Source organism: Brienomyrus brachyistius, chromosome 8 (assembly GCF_023856365.1).
Source record: "Brienomyrus brachyistius isolate T26 chromosome 8, BBRACH_0.4, whole genome shotgun sequence".
In the NCBI taxonomy this organism is placed as follows: Eukaryota; Metazoa; Chordata; class Actinopteri; order Osteoglossiformes; family Mormyridae; genus Brienomyrus; species Brienomyrus brachyistius.
In genome coordinates this window covers 23,014,666-23,039,658 of record NC_064540.1, presented here as the reverse complement: position 1 = coordinate 23,039,658, position 24,993 = coordinate 23,014,666, and the positions used below count along the sequence as shown (strand labels likewise).

The 24,993-nt window shown below is 43.2% G+C and overlaps 1 protein-coding gene and 1 long non-coding RNA gene across 2 annotated transcripts in view; both read right to left on the bottom strand.

The window, feature by feature from the left end:
• Window positions 1–7,556, bottom strand: part of foxj3 (forkhead box J3) — a 57,329-nt gene extending 49,773 nt beyond the window's left edge. The window contains exon 1 of the mRNA XM_049023272.1: window positions 7,271–7,556. The gene's annotated coding sequence lies outside the window, so the exon portion shown is untranslated. The remainder of the gene's footprint in view (window positions 1–7,270) is intronic.
• A 14,029-nt stretch (window positions 7,557–21,585) lies between these two features.
• Window positions 21,586–23,021, bottom strand: LOC125747790 (uncharacterized). Its single transcript, XR_007399376.1, has 3 exons — window positions 22,957–23,021; window positions 22,424–22,502; window positions 21,586–21,949 (listed from the first exon to the last, which is right to left on the bottom strand). It is a non-coding gene; the product is annotated as an uncharacterized LOC125747790 (long non-coding RNA).
• Between the last annotated feature and the right edge of the window lie 1,972 nt (window positions 23,022–24,993).

Sequence of the window (24,993 nt, the reverse complement as noted above, 5' to 3'; positions counted from 1 at the left end):
ACACACTTCCTGAATGATTCAGTCCCCCCCCTCCCAATCCTCATACCCCCTTTCCTTTGTTTATCAACATAGAGGGAAAAGCTCACAGTCCAAAGGAAATGTGAGTCACTAGAGAAACACAACATATCCTTCCAAAATCTCAGACTCAGGGCCCCACAAAGCAGAGAACAGGCTAGCCGACGGGAGACACGCCGGCGAGGAAGACGGCAGCCGGGCCGTGCCAGTGCCGTGGGGCTAGCTGATGGGAGATATGCCGGCAAGGAAGACGGAGCAGGCACGGTCCGGCTGCCAAGGGGCTAGTCAACGGGAGTCATGCAGGCGAGGAAGACGGCGCTGGCCAGGCCCAGCTGCCGAGGGGCTAGCTGGCTATCAGCTGGGGAGCAGTCAATCACCATGCTGGGCCAAGGCTCAGTAGATAGAGTTTCCTCCAGCCCCACTGAGAGCTTTCTTGGCTCCATACAGGGATTTTCTGAATCACAAATGGAATGTTCCTCCGCATTTAAAAAAGATATGCGGGACAAAATTTATTGAATTTCATAACGACGGACGGCAGAGGGACGAAGCCAGCCTTTGTTGGGCCAAACTGGAAGAGAGCCGGTTTAGGGAGAAGCACCCGACAAACAGAACAGAGCCACAGATCTGCCTGACGGCTCCTGCAAGCACCTGGCAGCACACGTGTCATAACAGAGTAATATGCAGCCTCAGTCCATGCAAAGACTTGAACCTGAGCCATGGGCATGCTGAAGTAAGGCAATTATATTATGGCTTTCATCGGCTCATCACATTCTCACCCAAAGCACCCACGCAACTATTTTCAAAGGTACAACAGAAGCCCCTTTGGGGATTTCAATGACATGTCAACTCCTAAGCAAACCACACACACACACACACACACACACACACACACACACACACACAAACATTACACATGCAGATTAAATTCTGGCCCTCTTTGGAGCAAAACACTTTCTGCATTTTAGGAAATTCTTAAGAAGAGTTAGACATTTTGTGGTTTCACACAGTACCATGCCATCTCTGGTTTTATTTCAAACCAAGCCATCAGCACATGAAACATCTATAGGATGACACAGGCTTCAACACTAACCGCAACTTTGGTTCATGGGAGACTCAGAAATAAACCACCAAAAAACAGATAATGTTTCAGGGTAGCCACTGTGGCCTTCGGAACGATTTCTGTGGGCGATTCGCAACAGACTGCCTTGGAGAGAGTGGGGGATTTACCTTATTTACCTTAAGAGGTAAATAGGACACCATACTAGTACTGAATCCAGACACCCAACTAAGCTTGCACTATTCAATCAGGCCACTGTAATAAAAAAAAAAATATATATATATATATATATATATATATATATATATATATATATATATTAAATAGTACTATGGGTGCTGTATTGACCTCATTTAATCTGTGCAAGCTTAGCAAGAACTCAGTCCTTCTTCGTAGACTCTGCAGGAATAATTCAAATTATGCACAGTATCAAAACTGAGCTATTACTATTAACCTGGGGTTTATCATTTCAAATGAAACTCAATAATATGCTACAGGACAAACAGCAGTAATGAGGCCAGAACTACCACATACTCAGGCACCACATCTCTGCAGCTTGAGTGGCATAGGTCCAACTAACTTACAGAGACACATTCTGAAGAAGGTGTTAAGACCTCACAGCCACTTAAACATGCAAATGCCAGCAAGTAGTGCTACTTTCCTAATGAACACATTCATTCATTTCCCTATCAGAGAATCCCTTTCCCTCTCACTCTGTCAGGATGTTTGCTGGCTGGAGAGTGATCACGAGGATCATCACAGCCTGCACAGACCCACTCGGCAAGTTTGTCTTGCTGAGCACGAGCCCCAAGCAGGTGCGCGACGACTGCTCAAGGCACTCTTTATGAAACGATGAGACGCACACGGTAGAGTCAGCGACAGACATGTTATAAAACGATTCCCTGGCGCAAAGCTGCCAGTTCCGGCCCACGGGTTCATCGCAGCTCCTGCTGTTGCCCAGTCGAAGGGGATAATCATAAAACTCGAACGGCCATCTGAGCCGGGCTTCGTGAGGGCCCGGCTGGTTTGAGCTCGCTCTTGCTCTTCTGTCCCGGGAGGGGAGCAGGCCCCTGCGCTGCTTTCCCGCAACCGCCAGAAATCCAGGGAAAGGGCTTGTTAAAAATTCATTCATTTACAGCAAAAATAGACTAAAGCATCCAACTGAGCAAAAGCGAAAACTTTGGCTTCTGAATACCATTAATAATAAATCAGCTTCGAAAGCCCAGGGGTTTCTGCCTGTAGGAACGGAGCAGGCTTCAACCCACCTTAACGCACCTCAAGGTGCCTCACAAAGTCTAACAGCGCCTCCAACTTGTTCAACCATATTTTTTAAGCTGCTATTGTATAATTACCCAAAACAATCCACAACAGCTAAACATAACTGAAAGCCTGAAATTAATGAATAAATAGTTTGATTGCCATGGTTGCTGGGGGAGGGAGGCAAAGAAGTCCCTGTCAAGAGGAAGGAGGAGACAACTACAAGTCATTCCAATGATCTGGGATAATTCAGTCTGTCTCGTCCTCATTCCCAGGATACACTTCACTGCGCTACTGTGTTCTGCTTTGTTTTCGTGCCCCTGTAACTCAGACCCAAGTCCTGACACCAGCCCAATGAAGCATAGCAGCAAAAAGACAAGGCAAATGCCCAAGTTACATTCTCTCTCCAATCCGTGTTAACCCTGAACAGGAAATCATACAGCTAACCAGCCAAACCCTTAGTACAAGCCGTCACTTTTGCCTCCGCAACCCAAGAGGCTCTGATGATTGTACCAAAACAACTCCCGTGTATCTCAGGATGGCAGCGGCTTGAAGCCAGCATAGAGGTTATGAAGATGGGTACTGCTTCAGCTGACGCACAACAAGGTCACTTATCACAAAAAAAGTGACTCCAAAGGAACAACAGCCTCCTCCCGGAAGACTACAAAGAACACCAGAATGAGGGTCAAGGGTTCATTTTTAGGAAACAGGCTGCCTGGGAGCATGCCAACCTTGAGCCACAAATCAAATTCAGGTGTCTTTTAAACAGTAATGTAACAGATAAAATACAATGGTCAGCATCATTTGCAGCATATAAAATTTGATAATTGTAACTTTTTACCAGTAGCCATGAGTATTCTGTTGATATGCAGTATTACATGGGAACAGTCAATATAAACAGTTCAGAGGGGAAATAATGACATTAAAACCACTTTTTTTGCGATTCAGTAATACCACACACACACGCTAACTTGGCAGTTACCAATTACCTGCTGGGAAGCTTCGGAGCTGGGGGGGGGACATTAGCCTTGCACAGGAGTCCATTTACCAACAGGGGTCTGATAACCCCATCTCACGGACGGCCATTTGAATAATCACTTCAACGAGGGGGGAAATTAAAAAAGGCTTTCTGGGAGACAGGCCGGGCAGAGAGCCATCGGCGCATTCCAAATGACCAAATTGGTATGCGTAAGGTGCAGGGCTGCCTGCAAGCCCAGTCAGAGGCCTGCAAACACACACACACACATCACCAGATCTGTAACCAGTTTTCACACATTCACAATCACTCTCCGAAACGGGGGCGGGACTAATGAAACTGAACACAGAGGTTTGCGTCAAACGAAGCAGGTCAGCTTTGCCTTTCAGCAGCCTACACTCACTCAGTGAGGAGAATAAGGGGGGGAAAACAATACATCTTACACATACACATGTCGACATTCGCAGGCAGAAGCAAAAGCCCACTTGTGCAGGCTCTGTATGGCAAAGCTGAAAATGCCCACAAAGAAACTGGGCCTGAAGCTGCCCATGCAAGGAACCGGAAGACCTCAATGCATAAGCCTTATAGTTAGTTGTTAATGCCACAAAATGTTTCCACTAGAATTCCGGAAACATGGGTAGCAATGGGCATCATCCATCCTTTGAAACTCTGATCCCATTGCTCTTAATTCCCAAAAGCATTTTTAATTGACAGAAGTCAATTATCACCAATGAGTGCTTGTTACAACATATCAAACCAAAGATTCCCTTTGACAAATAATCTTGCATTTGTCAGACACTGAACTACCAAGACCTAATTAGCTACAGATATTCAATACTACAGTATCGATCTTACATCAAAAAGGATCCCAAAAGGGGTGACCGCAAACAGCCGACACCACCCAGACCACGTTCCTCACAAACAGGTATCAGGAGAACCGCTAAGAAACACTGTGCTGCCTCTGTCATGCTTTTAAACACCACGAAGGCCTTTGTTGGAAATGGTAAAAGCGTGGACATTGCTGCCCTCAGCCAACGGAACTTCAGCAAAAGAGGACAAAAATTCTATGTCAATGATCTGCTTGCTATACTAATACGATACAATGCTCAATTACCATCTGACACTAACTGTTAAGAGAAAAAGTCATCATAAATCAGCCAGCATTTCTTATACCTAAGCCAGTAACTGACACTTAAATTAGGTTTCCGCACCAATTAAGTAATTATTGCAAACTCCTCATCTCTACATCTCAGGCTATCCAGCTTTGAGAGTTCGAAGGGTTATAAACAATCGACCGGGAGCCTCCACAAATGGCAATCAACACGATCCAAGGCAGCTGTCCTGTAATTAAAAAGCCAAATTGCTCTCAATCAAGGACATTTAAGCAATCCCACCAACAACACACAAAGTGGCTCAGGCAGGCCACATATGCAGAATGCTGGACAAGTAGTTCTTTGGCTGAAAGACAAAAGTTCTTGTCACCGTGTCTTGGAAATCCAGTAACATTTACAGGCCGAATGTCACAGTTTGTACAAGGCAATATCCCACATCAATGGCCCACCCTTTTTGGTCAGAGGATATATAGCATTCACATTCTGGTCCTAAGTCACATTTGCGTGAAGTTAATCGATTGGAAACACTTGATCAATAGTAACTGAACACTGGAACTGGGTGGTGATAAAAAGCTATAATTACACATATTCCTAGTGAACCCGACCCACCGAAACACATGCACGCACACGCGCACACACACACACACACACACACACACACACACACACACACACAGTTAATCCTTTCCTCTACCAGCAAGTAGTGTACATCAGTCTTGGAGGTCTACAGTCAATGCCACAGCTTTTTCACAAAAGCTACTTTAAAGAGAACGGGGGGGGGGGGGGGTCTTTACAATTATATTCATTTCTTCATTCTAAATCAAGAGAGCAAGCAGACTTTGCAAGTATAATTAATTCAAGATGTCATTTTTAGGCCGCCTATAAGGGAATTAAAAAAAAATGACCCTTCATGAGAACTGTTTTACGTTACCGACGTATGTGATCATCATAAGACAAATCCCCAGAAGCGTATTAACATCAGAAGGCAGAGTGCGCTGCGGTGGAGGGGTGTGATCGCAGCCTGTTAGTAGAATAGGCACTGATAACACACTCCATTATTTATTGGGCACACTAACAATTTATATGGACTGTGCATTTACTGATAAGGTCTCCACTAGGCACTTGGTGCTGATGGTAGCTGGAGTTCTCCTAAGAACAAGACTGGCACCCATTCTGGTAGGTTTATTTGACCGGTCGGCCTACACGTTTCCAACCAGCAAAGTAAACGGAAGCCAAAAAAGATTTTGGTGGGGAGCAGTCGGAGTTAATTATATCCCCCTGCATCCTGTGCCACTCAAAAAAAGGCTGGTGCTCATGGTGACCTCACACCCCTGAAAGCATGACAATGCAGAACTAAACTTCTGATACGGAGGTCAAACACTAAACAGCCAAAGAAACTGAGCTCAACTTTCATTTTAGTACAATGTTGGAACACAGCAGAAAAAATGAACCTGTTGGTCATCAACACAAAAGTATCACTACCACATATCAGCCACCTTATCAGTCAGTCTGATCTCTCAATATGCCAGCTGAAAACTGGCACTCACACGCACTGACAATGGAAGGCTGAAAAATGTCCCATTCAACTGAAAACAATTAAATAGCCCTTAAGACACGAGATTCATGAGAAAGGTGGAATATATGGTCAATGTGGATCTGATAAAATCTAATTCTAAAAATAAGACAGAAACTGAGACAGACATTGAGGAAGCACTCTGACCCATCTGCACACCTGAAGGTCCAGGAAGGACAAGGTGGGGCATATCAATTATAAATACCGCCTGTCTATAAACTGTCAGTGGGTGTATCAGCGCGGGATCTAAAGCAACTAGCGCACCCTGATTCCTGAGAATCACCGTATGTACAGCAACCATGAAAAGTACGCCCGATGCTCACATGCGTTTGCACGAAGCCTCTTTGTCTGGCACCAAAGACGCGCGCCCACGACATACAGCGAATTTAATAAGACTTAAAACACAATTATCCGACAAAGCACTGCAGCAACCCTCAATCAACTTATTCACCAGTCGTTAGAAGAATAGTCAGGTTTATTAATAATAAATAGATAAAGTTAACTGAATCAGACACAAGAGAGTGTCATCCACCCTCACAGGCAAGACTGTCAGCATCCTCACGCGTGTCACCCTGAGCATCCACTCCGCGCATAACCAGACTGATTAACAGTAATACGAAAATTCAATACCTTTAATTTGCATACAAATGTGGATTATAGTCTTCCCTGCAATCGGAAAAAAACATGCGGGGAGACAGGCGCGTAAGGTACACGCAGAGATCTTCTCGCGTCCGAGCTGGTCCTCAGATGCTCAGCTCGCAACCGCACCGCTTTGTGTTTTTGGCATCTGTCTGGCACCGTGCGGTACAGAAGCGACCGGCCAGCACCTGGGCTTCGGAAAGAAGCTGCGTTAAACTTCTCCTCACACCGGGCAGCCAGCGGGCTGCCGGCGGCACGACCGGTTACCTGACAGATGCACCAGCCCACGCAGGTCAACCTTAACCATCCCCTGCTTCCGAAGCGACAGGCTCCCCGTTGCCAAGTAACTTAACTAGCCGCGTCGAGGTGCGACTGCGGCGCAATTTCATGTGTTTTCCGCGCCAGCCACGTTACCCGCCTGGTGGCAGCTAACTCAGCAACCAGCTAACTAGCCGAGTAACTAAACCACTACCCTAGTCCCCTTGCTCCAAAACGTGACGAAGGAGGAGGTGAGGGGAAACTGTCAAGGCCCGCCCGCTCGACCCAATCCACGGGCTCGAGTGCAGCGGCGGCGGCAAAAACGCCGCTCTCCCCCCGGGCCTCGTTGAAACTCCGACCCCCATGTTGCCGATGTCACTCACCGTGGTATGTTGAACCGGTCCAGGTTCACACTGGAACTGCGACTGTCTCTCCCTCCCCCCGGCCCTTCCGACCTGTTCGTCCCCCGGGGGGAAAAGTCCTTCCTCTGCTCCCCCCTCCCCTGGTGCTGGCGCGTCCTTGCGCGTTTGTGCCGGGTTGAGCCCACTTCAGCTTGGCCAGCAGCGTTGGTCAGCCTAGACCCTTCGTGTCGGCTCCTCCACTTTCTGCCGTTGGCTTTTTCCCTCTCAGAAGCGAGTGAGCCAGCTAACATCCGGGAACCACTCGTTCGCTCCGCCGTCAGACACCCGGAACTACTTGCAGCGCCAACCAGAGCGAGTCGCGGCGCACCGGTGCAAGGTGCCACCAGTGGAGGTCCACATTCGCGCAGTTAACTAGCCCCCCACTCGTCTGGAAGCTCTGGCGGTCTCACCTGTCACTTTGAATCGGTACGAAGGCGAACCTTATATTAATCAATGTGAACATTAACCAATAAAAATGAAACTGTGGGTCCTGAATGAGAAAAAGCAAGATAACGTACATGCCGATGCTGTATTCATTCATAATAAATATAAATGCATAAAATAAATTGTCATTCTGCACCGCAAGAAATATGTAATCCTCCGAAATAGTCTTTGGAAGGGATCTGTAAACAATCATTGGCACTAAAAGCGTTGTTTAAATAGCGTTTTTTTTTTTTTTTTTGCATTTTCCCTTTTTAGAGGCAGAAACATCAGCGTGAAACATTTACAGGACTGTGTCATAAATATCGAAAAGGTCCGGAAAATGTCAACGGTATCGCCATGTCACATGCACCATTATTAATGTGTGTGAAAATACAAAGTACTTTATATTGTTAAAAGTACTCTACAACTCATTTAAATGGTAACTGAATAAAATACTGGACAGGTGAGAGCGTCCACAGGTCCCATGCAATGAAAAATCACTTTTATTTTGACCTGACTTAGTAAATATAGGCAGGGCTACATTATGCTACTCTGTGACAAGTGATGAAGCATATTCGATTTCATAAATTACATAACCGATGTTTAAAAGCAATAATAGGTTACGGTAAATGAAAACTTGTGGTTACCTGCATAACTAGCCGTGAGAGTGAGTCCGTGATGAGGGCTATATTCATCTGTTGTGTGTTGGAGCACTATGCAGGTTCTAAATTCATTGAGGGTATGTTGTATAATGCCTTATCTTCAAACAATTTCATATATTTTAATGCAAAACAGAAAACTAAAGCAAGGAGACACATCAAAATATATTGCTGTAATGACATGAGGTACAATTATGTAGCTTCCATTAAACACACATGCAATTATTTAATGTTATTACATTTTAAGTATACTCCAGCCAAAGAAAAGTTCAGAAAAGCTTCTTTATATGTCATATTAACCTACAAGGGCAATCCGTGAAACGTGACTGAATCTGTGCATTTCACTGCTACAGTCCCGCTCTGAGTGAACTAATACACATTAGTGATCCATCTGGAAGTTCAATATTTCATAAATGTGCCCAAAAGACATTTCCTAATGACATACTTCACACACACAATTTGTGTAGTGAGAATATCACAAGTTTAATCATCCGAATCGTAAGCTGCAATTTCTCTGCTCTTTCATACTTTTTTCCCCATCAAATGAAAGGCATGTTTTGCTAATGATTTTCACAGCACTTTCTCCAAATTCATGCAACCCTGAGTTTTCATATCCCAAATTTAGACTTGTCGCCATACTCCCAGCAAAATGCCTCAACGATATATATTCAGATTCTGTCTGACGGCTGACGGCGCCATCCACATCAAATCATTTCCCCGACATAGCGACCCCAGCCTACAAAACCACAAGAACCTTAACGCTGGGGAGGGAGCGGGACACTACCGCAAAACATGACTTATCTGATAACTGGGTTGTTGCCCTGACAGGCACTGCATCCATCTTCTGTATATTCTCCAGTCCAAAATCACTACAGGTAAAATACTTCATTAAATATGAGACACCTAACTCAGTGCCATAAATGCTCCTTGTATTGAACATGATTCTATACACTGTCAGAAAAAAAGGGTACTACCCTGCTTCGGTTTTGTCCCCCAAGGTACAAAAACATTAATGTACCCCCAATGGTACAAAAAAGGGTACAGCCCCAAGGGTACAATTGGCAGACCCTTGAGGGTACAGCCCCAGCGACAAGTAATTGTACCTTCAAAGACACAAACTGCTACCTTTATCTGACAATGTAGCACTACATAAACACACCACCTAGTTCCACCTGTTGTAGGAAATAATTGCAAACCCATAGATGTTTATATATGTCTAGACTCTAAGGTCGTGGCTCTATTTGGTTGGCGGTTGGAGAAGCTGAGCTGTCCTGCCATCTTGTGGATTTTTGTGATCATTGCAGAAAATTAACAACACCGTGCAAATGTATACTGGCGGTCACTATTCCATCTTAGACGGCCTTATTTTTTTAAAATTACTGTATTTTTAAAAAGCCACATACATAATGAAAATCATTGACAAATCACTGGCTAACCTACCAGGAATATGTCAAGTAGTATCACATTTCTTGAAGAAGATTTTAATTCCAAATTTTGAAACAAGCATCTTTGTGTGGAAATAAGTAGTTTGTGGAAGTAGTTTGCTTGAGGCGATACAATCTAAATAATATATATTTTTGTCTATTATTTGCTTCATTAAACTGCAAAAGAATATTTTCCTTTACGTGGACACAGTACGTTTTTTATTCCAAAGTAAATGTAGGACTACAGAATGTTTTTACTGTGCATATCTGAAGATTTTACTGTTGATGTGGAATTTGGCCAAGTTCAGATAATGTGGATCAGGTTATATTTCTTACTCAGCTGTTTAGCAGACTATTCTATTTAACACAGTTTATCATTTTACTCCTTATCCAGTTATTGTGCTTGGCATAGTTTTCCAAAGAAATTGTTAAACTCTCGCTCTGGGGCATCAGCAGCAAAGTACAGACTCAGACATGAAGTGGTAACCAGACCCTAATTACTACGCCATCTGCTGGCCACGTAGTTTAATATCCATGTGATTCATTTGGCTGTACAGAATGGTCTCTCCAAATAAACAGTAAACAGGTCTATGTACACTGGCTAATTACAGCATAAGGCCAGAAGCAGATACAAATAAGAAAGAAAATACAAATTAAGGGGACTCAGCCAAGGACTTATAAGCTAAACTATTGAAAACATTCTCAGAGAAAAGGGTACAAATTTGTACCTTTGTTTGTCACTGGGGCTATACCTTCAAGGGTCTGTGAATTGTACCCTCATCTGTAGGTAATTGTACCTTTTAAGGTACAGAAATTGGCAAAGCATTGAGGGTACAATCCCAGTGACAGGCAAAGGTACAAATCTTTACCCTTCTTTCTGAGAGAGAATGCCTGGGGTCAGTGTCTACTGTGGCCGGTCTCCTATATGAGAAATGAATACGAGGCTTCCACAGCCCCTCTCTTCCCATTGCTAAAAGCGTCTTTAGAAGGATAAAGATGGAATGTGTTATGTGGATCTTTGCCAATAACTGCATTTTATGCCTTCAGGGAGCAATTCTCACGCGAGTTTAAGTCTCTCATCTGTGAATATTTTGGAGGTCTGTGTTCTATCTTACTGACTGCACAGCCTTGTTCTGACTGTCAGAGTTGAGTAACTCAGGTCCAGAGAGTAAAAGTCCAGACCAAGATTTTGTTTCAACCAACAAGTTGAGCATAAAGAGTCACAGTCTCAGAGTACTCAGCTGGTTGGTTGAAACGAAATCCCGGTCTGGACTTTTACTCTCTGGACCTGAATTGCCTAACTCTCCTGACTGTCCATGTACACCTCTCTGTACCGGCTTCATTAAATAATATAAACGTTCAATAGAACGTCACTGGTACCGAAAATCTGCCTCTGTTCGCTGTAACTGAACTCCATTAATATACTGGGTCACAGTAATGGGTTTATCATTGTGTAATATTAGAGATTGTCTTTCAGGCTGCAGAGATTCATTGAACTGTGGCAGCTGGATGTACATCACCTCAGTGAGGGAATCTGGAGTTGGCTCCAACTGGTAAACTTTTGATAACATGAGGTCCCGTTGATAAACCCTGTACTAATTTCTCTTGGATTCTCTTGGAAAAAAAACCACTGAGTCACTGGCATACACATAACACAAGAATCTGCAGGGCACCAGCCATCTTATCTTGGTGATCTTTCCAAGACTTGTTAAAATTGAGCAGAACCTCTATGTCTTCCATCGATGACTTTTCTGCTGTCAACAGTGGGGGGTGGGATGTCAGCGGCATCTGATACATGATCTCACAGAAATATTTCCCTACTCCAGAAGGATTGCCCAGGGGGTACCTCTGCCTAGTGACTTATGCTGTCTGGGACAGTCTCCAGCCCCGTGCGACCCCCCCCCCCCTTCCAACATTGATCTGATAAGCAGTTACAAGTCAGAAACATGTTTTTATCTTAGTGAAAATGTGATTTTAGAAAAACAATGGCAAAGTAACATAAAAAAAATCACAGATATATGATGCATACGAGAAATAACTAAGAACATATATGATCATTGGTGGCCAGTATAAGCAACATATGAGTCATAATAACCTCAAGTGAAGGCAAAGTGGGATGTCAGTGGAGAGGTCTAGGGGCCTGTACTACGAAGCGGGGTTACTGGCTTATCGGGGTAACTTGTCAGATTTAAGGTAGTCTGGGCAAAATGTGAGCGAACAAATATGAAGTCCATTTAAACTGTGGTACCTTAAATCTGACAAGTTACCCTGATGAGCCAGTATCCCCACTTCGTAGTACAGGCCACTGGAACGTAATTCTGTCTCTGGTTGTCTGAGACTCCTCAGACTGTATGACTAGTAACCCAAAATGAAAACACCCATCGTGGTGCAGCAACACTCCTTTGTAATTCACCTTGCATAACTGCATTACAGTCTACTAGTTTGTAAATATGCAATATAATAATAATAATAATAATAATAATAATAATAATAATACATTTTAATTAAAAGGCGCCTTTCTAGAACCCAAGGACACCGTACAATAAAGCAAATAACCATAAAATGCAGAGAACATGTAGAATAAAATGAGTTTTATAAAATAATTCTAATAATATTAACAATAATCAAACAAACAGAAAATTTAGAGAGAATATGCTAATTTGAAAAGATGGGTTTTGAGGGCAGATTTAAAAAGTGAAAGTGAATTGATGTTTCTGATGTCTGGTGGGAGTGAGTTCCAGAGCCGTGGAGCAGAGCGACTGAAGGCCCTGTACCCCATGGTGGTAAGACGGGCAGAGGGGACAGCCAAGTGAATAGAAGAAGATGATCTGAGGCTGCGGGAGGGGGAACAATGTGAAGGAGATCATGCTGGTACGGAGGTGCCAGGTCGTGAATGGCCTTGAACGTTAAGAGAAGGGTTTTGGATTCAATACGAAACTTGACAGGGAGCCAGTGAAGGTGCAGCAAGGTGAGTGAAATGCTGTGGAGGGATGGTGTCCCGCTAATAATCCGAGCGGCCGAGTTGTGAACGAGTTGTAATTTGTGAAGGGTTTTTTGGGGAAGACCTAGGAGGAGGGAATTACAATAATCCAACCCAGAGGTAATGAGACTATGGAGAAGAATAGCAGCAGCCTGGGGGGTGAGGGAGGGGCAAAGACGGTTGATATTACGGAGATGGAAATATGCAGACCGGGTGACATGATTAACATGGGACTGAACGGAGAGGGTACTATCGAAGATGGCACCCAGACTCTTAACCTGTGGAGGAGGGGAAACGGAGCAGTTATCAATGTCAAGTGAAAAACTGTTGATTTTAGATAATGTTGTTTTAGTTGTTTTAGAGTACCTCAGTTTTATCACCGTTTAGTTTAAGAAAATCTGAAGAGAACCACGATTTTATTTCATACAATCGGTAAGGCAGGAGGGAGGAAGGTTGAAAGTGGGCTTACAAGTGAGGTAGAGCTGGGTGTCATCTGCATGACGGTGAAAATTAATATTGGAAGATATTGCCAAACGGAAAAAGATAAATAATGAAAAGGAGGGGCCCCAGCACAGAACCCTGGGGTACTCCTGAGGTAACAGAGGAAAACTGGGATGTAAAAGATGTAAAAGACTTACATTGTATGAACTGAGTGACAGATAGGATCTGAATCACTCAAAGGGAGTGTAATACCAATGGAGGATAGCCTGATAACTGATAATACGATAACTGAAATTGAGACAGGCTATAAACTACTGCTTATTTTTAAGGTTGTAAACACTAACAGGAGAATCCATTTGACCGAAGGTTAATACAAAAACCAAACAGTAGCAGTCCATCCATCCATCTAGCCACCCATTCTCTGCAACTGCTTGTCCTATTCAGGGTTGCAGGGGACCCGGAGCCTGTCCCGCAGGCTACGGGTGCAAGGCAGGGAAAAATTCAGGATGGGGTACCAACCCAGCACAGGGCACACTCACACATGAACACCTACAGGAAATTTGATAGCTCCAAATAACCCCTGCATGATTTTGGACTGTGTGGGGAAACCGGAGTACCAGAACATAACCTCATAACTACACAGGGAAAACATGCAAACTCCACACACATGGAATCCAGGCAGAGACTCAACCCCAGGTCTCAGAGGAGTGAGGCAGCAGTGCTAACCCAAGCAACAGTAGTTTCAAAATAACAGAGGTGGAGATTTCAGGTCCAGAGAGTAAAAATCCAGACCAAGATTTTGTTTCAACCAACCAATTGAGTAAAAAGAGTCACATTCACAGAGCACTCAAGCAAAATAAAAGGAAGAATTATGATTGTGTCTGTGCAGCTGTGTTTGTTGACCAGTGGCACTATGTATAGTAGTAATACCACAAACAGCAGTAAAAATATACCAATATCACTGGAACATTGGAGACCTAAAGCAAAATAGATACATAATATTCTAGGTGATGTTAAGTGTTTACAACTGAATTTAAATGGCAAACGTTGCATTATGCCGTATGACCTCAGAAAGTATTTACGCTCTCTGCCTACCAGTATTATGACACTGTGCCTGATCAATATTGGCTAAGACCTTCTATTAATTTTAACTGCAGGTTTACCGTTTGACATTTTCTGTGCCAGTGTTTGCTGCACATCTGGGTTTTGCAGAGTGTGGCTGCTCATCATGCCCTTTCTTATGTTTCATTTTCAGATGTTTAGATTACTAATGGGGGGGCGACATGGTGGTGCAGTGGTTAGCACTGTTGCCTCAGACCTCTGGGACCTGGGTTCGAGTCTCCGCCTGGGTTACCTGTGAGTTTGCATGTTCTCCCCATGTGGGTTTCCTCTGGATACTCTGGTTTCCCCCCACAGTCCAAAAACATGCTGAGGCTAATTGGAATTATTAAATTGCCCATATGAGTGTGTGTGTGAGTGTGCCCTGTGATGGACTGCCCCCCCCCCATCCTGGGTTGTTCCCTGCCCCTACCACTGGCTCCAGACTCCCCACAACCTAGTAGGATAAGCAGTTTGGAAAATGGATGGATAGATTACTAGTGTTGAATCTGTTTTCGTATCTCCTCTTGATTGGTGTATTAGAGCACAATTTGCAGTCTGCTATGCTTTGCATTTTGATGTCGATACTCTGGAGTATTTCCACACTTCTGATATTTTGTCCAGTTTATTTTGCTGATAAATAATTATGCTGATTCAGCATTGCATGATATTGGTTACAGGCATCGGCATATTGGCACAAGAACACAAGCACAGTATCGGCACACGCCTAGCAAAAACAAAACACGAACACTTCCTACCTGCATGTGAACTGACATTGTAACCCACTCATGTCAGACTCTTTTTCTAGATTTTTACTTTTTCATTTAACACAGTTAACCAATCAGTTTTTCTTGTGGTTTAGTGACAATTTTGCAGCCAATGCAAAGCGAGGCCTTGTCTTATTTACAGAAAACCCCGCAAACGAATTTCATCTGTTGGTCTAAGAAGAGCACCCCCTTGTGGTGTATTTGAGTATGAGCAAAGGAGAGAAACTAAAGTTTGGCAACTTGAACATGTGCAATGCAGCCCTTTTCTTACCCTAAATGTTATTTATGGCTTTTAATTCTCATTCTACTGCGGGGTGTACCACTGTCTTCTGCCGTGTGCTGCCTGGGATGTGTTCCAGGGCCCCTGCATGTCTGTCCAGGACAAAAAGTTGGAAGATGGATGGATAAAGGTTTCACATTAGTCTGTTTTTTTTAATTTGACCCTGTACTAATTCCACATTCTGCTGTGAAGCTGGTTGCCTTCAGTGCTCATTTATGAGTCTGGATATTGTGCAAAAGAAATTCAGCTGATTAAACAGGAAACTTGACCAAGCCACCTGCTGCACATTTATCACAGAATAAAATTATGCTACATTGTCATTTATGTATTAACAAACATGAGTGAGGCGGGTTTATCGTTAATTATGTTGCCATTCGAGAGATTAGGGTTAGAGTATATCTGTGAACAAATGGAAAACTGTCATTTCTTATTTGTTAAGGTGCATACAATATTAAACATTATGCTTCTTTATTACTCCATTTTTCCTCAGTTAAATCAACCTGTTATATATTTAACAGTGATTCGACTGCAGTCCGGTGGTTGTCAGGGTCAGCACCCGGCAGGTCCTGCCCTTCGTGTCTTCGATGTCGTTGACCATCCCGTCTTGTCACTCCTTGTCTGAAAACCCTCGTGTGTTTCCCTTTCTAACCAGACTGCTGCTTAGCTTGGTGGGCGGAGTGTGTGGGACTGGTATCCTCCAATCATGGGCCCAAGACTGGCTTCACCAACTTAGTATTATTCTTTTTCATTGGTTCTCTGTTTCCCCTTTGTTTGTTATGTTACGTTCTGTTTGGCTTTGCCCTGCTTGTATTCTGCCTCCATAACCTTGTTGTTTAAGTCCCAGTATGTAGTAATGTTTCGCTAGTTTTGGTATTTGTTACAATTCCCTAGTTTCTGTGCTTGTTCAGTTTCTCCACCTGTTGGCTGTTTCCCTTGCTGATTGGGTAATTCTCTCATGTGCCACACCTGCTCTCATGTTAGCCGGTTACCTGTTTGTATTTAAGTGATTTAGTCTCCTCTATTCTCTAGTTCTGGTCTCTGTATTACCTGTTTCCTCCTATGTCTGTTTTATGTGTTGGAGTCTCTTCCCTTTTTTCTGACCCCTCATGGTCCTTTGTTTTGGTGTCTTTCCCAAGTGAATTTTAGTTGTATTCCATAGACCCTTGTTGTCTCAGAGAATCCTTGTTGTCTGCTAAGTGGATCGTCACCTTTTCCCCGCCTGCACCATGTCCCACGTCCGTAACAGGCAGTATTGCCTGTTGTGACTTGATAATCTCATATTTTGGTAAAAAAGTACAGCAGTTTTCGCCACTAATGGCCCAGAGTGTGTCTTCAAATGCATTACATATAAATGAAATGTTATTCAATGTAGCTCATATGTCTTGTTTGCACACTTTGTGCAAATATATAATGATAGGGCAGCTATTTTATTAATAGGGTACATTTTCTCACTGATATTCTATGGCCAAACTCCCAGTGGACATCAAAGCACTGCACTTTCTTATAACATAGTATATTAACAAAATGGCTATATTAATTGGCTCAGTCCGTGCCGAGCTCCATGGGCATCATTCCTGATTTTGATGAAAACTTGGTATTTTGAACCTCATTATATTTTCAGCATGTATAGTTCAGATATGTTTCTTTCAACTGTATAAGTTGCATTTCCATCACTAACTATCTACACAGCCAACCACGCCCCCGAAGTAGGGGATCCTGTGGGGGATTTCTCACCTGTGACCATTTTCAGATGGCAATATATCAAAGAATAAATGGTTATTTAGAATTAATTTGCATATGCTTACAGTATCTTCCTCAAATAACAAAAATATAGAAGAATATTGGGTGTAGGTGTGGTGGTGACCCCACAGCTTGGGGTCAAATTCCGAAAAAAGTGAACCAAAAACTGATTTTTGCAGGTCCATAACTTTGAAGTGCTGAGCTTAATTTTAATACCAGATTCTAAAAGAACAGGGAAAAGTAGGACAGGAGAGCAATTGTCAGCTCTCTAGCATGCTTAGAAGCGAAGATATGGTCTCCTGAAAATCCTTACAAATTATATGTACGATTCGCGAGTGCAAAAAAGGGGCGTGGCACCCAAATTTGAAAGGGCCATGACTTTGACTGCATCGGAATTTTTCAATAAAACTTTGGGAATTTTCAGTGTTCTCTATAAGGTTCAAAATACCAAGTTTTCATCAAAATCAGGAATGATGCCCATGAACTTTTCTGTACATTGGTTGATTTGGCACGGACTGACCCAATTATACATTTGAGTAACATAACTAAATATCATGTTAGCACAAATATTACAATTTATAAGACACATATGTATATATAGAGGATTGGTTGAAGAGAGACAGGTGTAAAGGGGCAAGACATGAGGGCATAGGAACAAGGTGATTATGGGATGACCAGCAACCTCTGTTGGCTAAAAGGGGACAAGATGGAGGCAGATCATGACATAATGCACAATCTTGTTAATGATTTGGTCACAAATCTCACCAATAAAGCACATAAAAAATATAGTCTAGTGAGGTCTTTTTATTTAATAAAATAATAAACAATAGTTTGGTAACCCTTTGTAATGCCTGCTCAATAAGGGAAGCAGGGATCCAGAGATGCGTACAACACGAGGGTTTATTGGCAGCACGGAGATGAACGAAGAAATGGGGCGAGACAAAGAGAGTGGTCGTAGTTCGTTCAGGGACGGATTACGGACCGGGCCAGCGGGGCCGCTGCCCAAGGGCCCTTGGGGTGCAGGGGGCCCGTGGGGCCCCTAGCCCAAAACAATTTGCAACGCTTATCAACAATGTATTTTCGTTTGTCTATTTTAGAGGGCCTACATTCTTTGATCCTCTGCCTACAAGGGCCCCTGACCCTATAGGGAGGGCGTTTGGCTGCCAAGGGCCCTTGAATTGTGGTGGCTGTGGTGGTGGGGCTGGTGGTGGTGGGGGGGGGGCCCTCGCAAACATTTTGCCCAGGGGCCCACACAACCCATAATCCGTCCCTGAGTTTGTTAGCAGGGGTCCAAAGCCTAAAGATCTGTCCGACGATTAAACATGGGACACGAGAACACAGGGAGAAGGGAACAGGAGTTGCCGGTCTCAGCAGGGAAGGTAGTTCAGGTTCGGGAGCGGGTCTGGGGAGAGGACGAGGCAAGGTAAGTACACAAGGCAGACGGAACAGGGAGGAAGCAATGGGTAAACACAAGACAAGAGATTGCTCAGTAAGGCGCATATGCATGGCTCAATACTTTGCACTGATCAGTTTGAGTTTCCTGCTTAAGACAGTCCTGTCATTTAGCGGAATACGGAACACCCAGCGGACTCCGCCTTTCTGGGTTACCCCTTACAAGCATTATCCATGTCAATTAAAAGAGATATTGTGGAATCCAAATGTATTCATTTGTAAATAATGCCAGTCTCTGATAGTTTCAGGTATGGAAAAAAAGCAGTCATTACGAAAATGAAGTTGTCACAACGGAAAGCAGGGAGGGAATGACGATCCAGACACAGCTTCAATCAACTGAAGGGGACATTATTACAGAACATACAGCTCAGGAAAAAATTAAGAGACCACAGTACAATTTTTTGTTTCATTGAATATTTTTTTTTGTTTTTTTCAAACTGCAGCCTGGTTCTTCCCTGTTTCTCATTAATGAAGGGCTTCTTCCTTGCTTTATGGGACTACAGCCCTGCTTCTAGCAGCCTGATACGAACTGTCCTAGCAGTGCACTTCACACCTGCACTTAATGTTTTCCTTTGGAAAGTCACTTGATGTCATCATATGATTCATGAGAAACTGTCGTGTAAGTTAACAGTCATCTCTGGCATTAGAAAGTTGCTTCTGCCCTTTCCACCCTGGTTTCTAGTCATTCTCAGTGTCTCCTGCTTCACCTTGATCTTGTGTACTGCTGTCTTAGAAATCTGGAAACAGCCTGCTGCTCAGCGTAGCTGTTAGGGTGAGTGCAGGCAAGTAACAGGGTTTATTAACAGGGAACATGCTCCAAACAAGCAACGTTAATGACAGACCTAGGGAAACATACTCGAACGCGGACTGAAATACACTGGACAAGCTGAAAATAACATGAAACAGCTGGGAACAATCAGGATTTCACACGAGGTAAATGAGAGGGCGTGGCAGACGAGACCAAACGAGCAGGTCATGACAATAGCTTTCTGCCTGCAGAACCAGGATTAAACCAGGATTTAAAAATGCAGATTTAAAAAAAATATTGAGTAGTCTCTCAATTTTTTCCAAAGTTGTACATATGCTTAACCAGAAACAAAAGGATCGCAAGGGGTCAAAACAAGGGCTGACCTAAAACACAGGGAAAGATTTGGGGAAAACGGTAGCAAAGAACCCTAGTGAGGGGTGAAATTACTTTTTGGAGACACAATCTGATTCAGTTTACCTAAATCTAACCCAAAGATTCATTCTGATTTGTTCACCAACTCATTCAGCGGCACTTCCTGTTTGCATAAAATAGACCTGAAACACTTGTGCTCCCATTTGTCAAAAATAGCCTATTGTTAAGGCTAAAAATGCTAAGGAGTAAGCTAAATACCACCAATAAGTCAGTTGACAAAATAAATGGTATTGATTGAATTATAGTTTATGTTGTCTTGGGTATGATGTTAAACTGCATCCAGCCCTGCAGGCATTCCTCCAACTTGAAGTGAAAAATTTTGGAGGTTGGTAGTGGGACTGGCACTCCAGCCACTGTAAAACAATTCACAACAGCTCAATGTAAACAGGCGTAACACCCTTCTGCGCTCCGTGGGAGTAACTCTGCTGCAGCTGCCCACAGGAAAGCACTTTCTGGCAGGATGACCATCTTCCTCTGCTGTTGGGGGAGCTTCCTAAACTCCGCGTTACGGTGGCAACACTCTCTGAGGTACGCACACCAGGGAGTGGTTAGATCTTTGTAGGTGGTGTGATTGGTCTGATGGCTGCCATACTCAGGGAGTAGCTGTTGTTGTAGCGGATCGATTCCTCCCGATGGTGTCTGATGTCACTCCTTTCAACAAGGCTAAGGCTAAGACACTCCTTGGGTGTCTTGTCTGTTGTCTCAGTGTATGACCGACCGCAGCGAGTGATGTCTCATTGAGGGAGACATTTTACATGCAACTTCGCTCAGTGGTTGATGGGTGCCCACGAGGTGACACTCCTCTGGTCATGGGTGACTTCAGTGCGACCACTGGCACTGACAGGGCTGGTTATGAAGATTGTGTTGGTCCCCATGGGTCTGAAGACCGGGGTGAAAGTGGCTCCATGTTCCTTGACTTTGCTAAAGGTCAAGGTATGTGGGTTGCTGGATCCTGGTTCCAACACCCTGAGCTGCATCGCTGAACTTGGTACTCCAATACTGGTGGTGTCGCAAAGGAGATCGATCACATGCTCGTGGGCAGACGCTGGAGGCTGCTGTAGAACTGCAGGGTCTACAGAAGTGCCCAGTTTGTGAATTCAAGGACTGCATCCTTCGAAGGACTGTGCAAGGAATCTTGGGATATGTTGGGCTATGAAGGATCCAATGGATGGATCCTTGTTAACTCGGCAAAAGAAGGATACATTCCAAAACCACTTTCTGAAGGAGCCTTTGAAATGGGACAGCCTTGTTACGTTGTTCTGACACATTCAGTCTCTGAATGCAGCTTTAGAAGGATGCAGCTCCTGAATTTGGACACAGCTGTGGGCTTGGCAAGAGCGACCTTGCTAACTTGCCTCCCAAGAACAAATTTGGGATACAATGAATCATGGGATTGTTCTCATTTAGTGAATATGCAACCGATGCATCTTTGACATTTTGGGTGGGACAAGAGCAACATATACATGGGATAATACAATAAACCTCCATCCATCCATCCATCCATTTTCCAAACCACTTATCCTACTGGGTTGCAGGGGGTGCAGAGCCTATCCCAGAAGCAATGGGCACGAGGCAGGGAACAACCCAGGATGGGGGGCCAGCCCATTGCAGGGCACACTCACACACCATTCACTCACACATGCACTCCTACGGGCAATTTAGCAAGTCCAATTAGCCTCAGCATGTTTTTGGACCGTGGGGGGAAACCGGAGTACCCGGAGGAAACCCCACGACGACATGGGGAGAACATGCAAACTCCGCACACATGTGACCCAGGCGGAGACTCAAACCCGGGTCCCAGAGGTGTGAGGCAACAGTGCTAACCACCATGCCACCCCAATAATAATAAACAATAAATTTTAACCTTTATTTAAATCCAAAATTTACATCAAACAAGCATGAAATATAGATTAACAACTTTCCAAGAGGCACCAGAAAAGTAAAACAAAAAATCTCAGGGAAAATAGGAAAAACACGCAAACAAACAAACAAAAAACACCTCATCCAAATGGCGAGAAGTACTAGGTGAATTCAGAAAGTACAAGATCATTCACAGCCACTTTTCCTTTTCATAAATTTTAAGGACAAAAATAAATAGTCTATCTCCCTCTGAAAGGCTGCAAAATATGGCTTTGTTTTTGTGTACATTGCCTTATGGATAAAAAACGGACAAAAGGGGCTTTACTGTGTTGAACACCAGGTCATGGCTTCTATCTGCTGTAGAAAAAAACAAAAATAACATCATTTATTTTCTGTTCTTAGTTTTGGAACTAGTTTTCAGCAATGGAAACTGACAGAAAACAGGTCGAAATACACAAGAACAGACAAGTAAGCATATTGAGAAACAGCCACTCTCTCGCTCACAAATCAGCTCAGTCACTCCTTCAAGTTTCTTGTTCACAACAAGAACGAGAGACCCAAAGGAGTGACCGAGTTGGTGGTAGAATGAGAGAGTCTCTCTATACATTCAATTGCAGGTTTAGTTTCCAGCCAATCAGCTGTGTGGAGACGACGAGTTGGTGGGAGAATGAGAGAGTCTCTCTATACATTCAGTCGCAGGTTTCATTTCCAGCCAATCAGCTGTGTGGAGACGACGAGTTGGTGGGAGAATGAGAGAATTTCTCTATACATTCAGTCGCAGGTTTAGTTTCTAGCCAATCATATGCTCCCTTACAACACACCCTTACATACCTCACTGGCCAGAGTTGAGAAGGAAAGCAGCTTTCAAGTAACATTTCAGAGGATAAGTGGAAGAACAAGAAGAATAAATCTGTGGAGGGAAGTGAACAGGAGCGTATAGTTCTTGCAACGGATGCATTCCCTGCAAACAAATTGTTTGTGAATGTTACACCAATAAAGAGCAATAACAGCAGACTATGAGTGGGAACTAACCTACATCAGCAATGACTGACAAAGGAACAGGGCAAAGGCAGGCACATGCATATTCAAATAACCAGGCAATGCGAAGTACAGGCGTGGGCAAATTACTAATTACACACAAGAGATCTGGGCTAAAGGGAACAGGTGAAGGTTATCATCAAACACTATGGACTGAAACACCAGGAGATACTAGGAACAAGGGTTACATGACATTACTATAAAACTAAACACAGCTAGAGATAACTGGAAACAAGGATTCAATAAAAAGGACCTATAGTAAAAATACAAGAACATATTAACAAAACAAGGGAAAACAAGACTAATAATTAAACAGCCCAACATACCCACAAAGGTACAGTATCATGGTTGCTTAGCTGTACACTTAGCCCATTCAGCTGCACAGTGGCCTGGGGAGCAGAGAAGCACACTAAGGACTAAGAAAGGGGATACGACACTGACGAAGGAACAAAATGGCCAGCGACACCTGCTGGCCAAACAGGAAAGCAACAAAACAGGACCAAATGGGGACTGATCCTGACAAAAGTAATGTTTGTTATTATTAATAGGCAAAGAAAAATTTGTTTTTTTTCTTGGTGAGATTTCAGAGGGGTAAGAAAACAATTTTAATGCAGATGATACCGGCAATATTTGTCCTCAAAGCTTTAGATAAAACTTCATGTTTAGATGAGAAATTTGCCTTGCTTCACTTATGCATAAATATGGCTAATGCTGGTCCTGAAAAGCCTGCATCTGTAAAATGTGATCTTTTATTTTACAAATGTGTCAACTAACAATGTTAACATTTATTGACAGCTGTGCGGAGACGACTCAAATAAGCTCATTTCAAATGATGGTCTTAAAGATATGAACACAGGAGCACACCACGTTAATTTAAATAGTATATACATATATTCATTTACACATATAGTCAAGTGAAAACATAAGGACACCCCATTAGATATTTTATTCTTTATTAAGAAATATCAAAATATCAATATGAAATCTTTCAAATTATATCAGCAGATAAAGGTGATTGCATCACCTATGCAAAAACAAGAAATAAATTCACTTAACAAAGAAAATTAACTAAGATGCCAATTCCTACTGAGGAAAAAGTTAGTACACCTTGTACACTAATAACTAGTATTTCCCCCTTTGGCTGAAATAACCTCAGTGAGACGTTTCCTATAACCATCTATCAATCTCTGACATCGACTGGCAGAAAGTTTTCCCCACTCTCCAGTGCATAATTCCTTAAGCTGTGTGATGTTTGAAGGGTGTCCTGCATGCACTCCCGCTTCAAATCACCTTACAGTATCTCAATAGGATTTTGACTTTGACTTGACCATTCCAGAACTCTGGGTAATTTCATTTATGCAAGCCATTCCTTGGTAGATTTACTGGAATGTTTTGGGTCATTGTCATTTGCATGGTCCACCCCCACTTCAGCTTCAACTTCTGGACAGATGTTTTCACATTGTCCTCAAGTACCCTCTGATTTGATGAAGAATTCATAATGGTTTCTGTGACGGTGAGCTGGTCTGGTTCTGCTGCAGCAAAGCAGCCCCAAACCATGACATTTCCACCCTCATGCTTCACAGTTCGTATGAGGTTCTTTTGCTCAAAAGCTGTCTTTGGTTTACACCAAACATGTTCTCTGTTACTGCGCCCAGATAATTCAATTTCAGATTCATCTGTTCAAAGCTCATTGTTCCAAGAGTCCTGGTCTTTGTCTAGGTGGTCTGGCAAACTGTGATTACAATGTATTAGCATATGAAGTCGCATGATTCAGTTTTTGGCTGTTAATATAATGAGGTGGTCTACCTTATAACATACGTAGAAATATGCATGTGTTGTACACCAGTGTTGGACTACAGGCTACTATATAAAATACACTGATGTACCCATTTTAATGTCTTATATATCGCAAGGACTGGGATAGTCAGCTGGGTTGAAACCACTCATAAGTTACGCTAAAACATTTTTATTATCTTGGGAATTGAAACTTAATGATTATCTAGTATATGTTTGAAAATGAGTCAAAAAGTTTACCACTGCAGCTGTTGCAGAATCTCAGTGTGTGGTCTACAAGCTATTTATAATCATTTTCGTCCTTGATGTTTAACTGGCTCATATACCCATAGACAGCATGGTGCATTTGTGAGAAATGTAACAAAAATGAGTGAGGAGAAAAGCGAAAAATAACAGGTCACCAAAAGACATTTGTCTTCCACTGTATGAAACAATTTTGGATTACACATAGTTGATAGCAAAAGCAAGTGCTTTGTCGGCACCACTTTGTGGATGATGGCTAGTGGTGGGCCCAGCTAAAAGAAAGTTAGCTTCCATTTGATACGCTACACCAATGTTTCTCAAACTTA